Genomic DNA, 372 nt, shown 5'->3' on the forward strand with positions numbered 1-372 from the left:
AAGAGAAACTAGAATTCATCAAAATAAGGCTTAAAAAGCATGTTTTTACACTTAAGCACAAATATGGGAAAGATAACAAAATCATGCTAATTCCTATGCTAAATATGACAAAAGGTTATCAAAATATTCTAAATTCAATACAACACAAACCGTCAAATTGGGGTTTGTCAGGCTTCTCTTTTTTTTCGGCACTTTCAGTTTACACTTTTTTACACTTTTGGAATTTTCTCTACACCATGAGCCACTAAACCTCCATTGTTAAGGTTAGAAGTTCTGTTTATTTGAATGTATTAATACTATTTGTTCTTCTTCTCTTGATTAATACATTGATTTATATTTAAGAATTGGTTTCGTTCTTCATCCTACGGATTA

The sequence above is a fragment of the Arachis duranensis genome, chromosome 10 (assembly GCF_000817695.3).
Source record: "Arachis duranensis cultivar V14167 chromosome 10, aradu.V14167.gnm2.J7QH, whole genome shotgun sequence".
Lineage (NCBI taxonomy): Eukaryota > Viridiplantae > Streptophyta > Magnoliopsida > Fabales > Fabaceae > Arachis > Arachis duranensis.